Source organism: Numida meleagris, chromosome 18 (genome assembly GCF_002078875.1).
Source record: "Numida meleagris isolate 19003 breed g44 Domestic line chromosome 18, NumMel1.0, whole genome shotgun sequence".
NCBI lineage: Eukaryota > Metazoa > Chordata > Aves > Galliformes > Numididae > Numida > Numida meleagris.
Genome location: NC_034426.1, coordinates 8,161,612 through 8,162,349, shown reverse-complemented (window position 1 = coordinate 8,162,349; position 738 = coordinate 8,161,612). Strand labels below are relative to the sequence as shown.

The 738-nt window shown below is 56.0% G+C and overlaps 1 protein-coding gene across 1 annotated transcript in view; it reads right to left on the bottom strand.

Moving 5' to 3' along the window:
• Positions 1 to 322, bottom strand: part of APPBP2 (amyloid beta precursor protein binding protein 2) — a 22,843-nt gene extending 22,521 nt beyond the window's left edge. Inside the window, exon 1 of the mRNA XM_021415899.1 lies at positions 234 to 322. The gene's annotated coding sequence lies outside the window, so the exon portion shown is untranslated. The remainder of the gene's footprint in view (positions 1 to 233) is intronic.

Genomic DNA, 738 nt, shown 5'->3' with positions numbered 1-738 from the left:
GGCAGGGGGAGGGGGTGTGAGGGAAGGGCTGTTGGGGGTGGGGCTGCGGGCTGGGGTGGCTGTAGTGACCCTGCTGCCCCAGTGGGACTCGGGATTGGCACAGGGCAGCAGGGCGGCCTCGAGCGTTCTCTCACAGCGCCCGCCCTCCCCGGCCCTCGTGTGAGGGGCGGTGGTGTTGGCAGCCGGCTGTGCGCTGCGTGTGCCGGCAGCTCGGCGTGAGCTCGGAGCCGTACCTGAGGTTCACTACCTGCCCGGAGGCCCTTGTTGTCTGCCACGTGCTAAAAACTCCCTTTTGTCTGTGAAAATTAATCCCTCGTGGAAGTAGCATTGTGTTTTGTCTGTATCTCGTTATCTTTATCAAGCTGTTTAAGGCATGTTTTCCTTCCTAAATTGCTTTCCACGCGGGGCTAGGAACGCACCGGGTAGCGCTTGGCCGTTGGGCAGAGGCAGTTAGGAGCCTTGGGTGTAAAACAGCTCCACACTGCGCAGCCACCCCGGGATAACATGGATGGGATCTCAGGGCTCACCACTCCGTGTAGAACTCCATACCATCCCAAGTTAATGCTTCATTTGCCTGCTCTGTTGCCCCCCTGCTCCCATCTCCATTTTACAAGGGCAGAATTCTTTATCATTTCATTGTAGAAAGAAGTGTTACAGGGGTGGGAGGAAATGACTATGGTACCAAGAAACCTGTTGCTTATCTGAGCCTTCAGGTGTTCTTTAATTATTTTCTGAGCT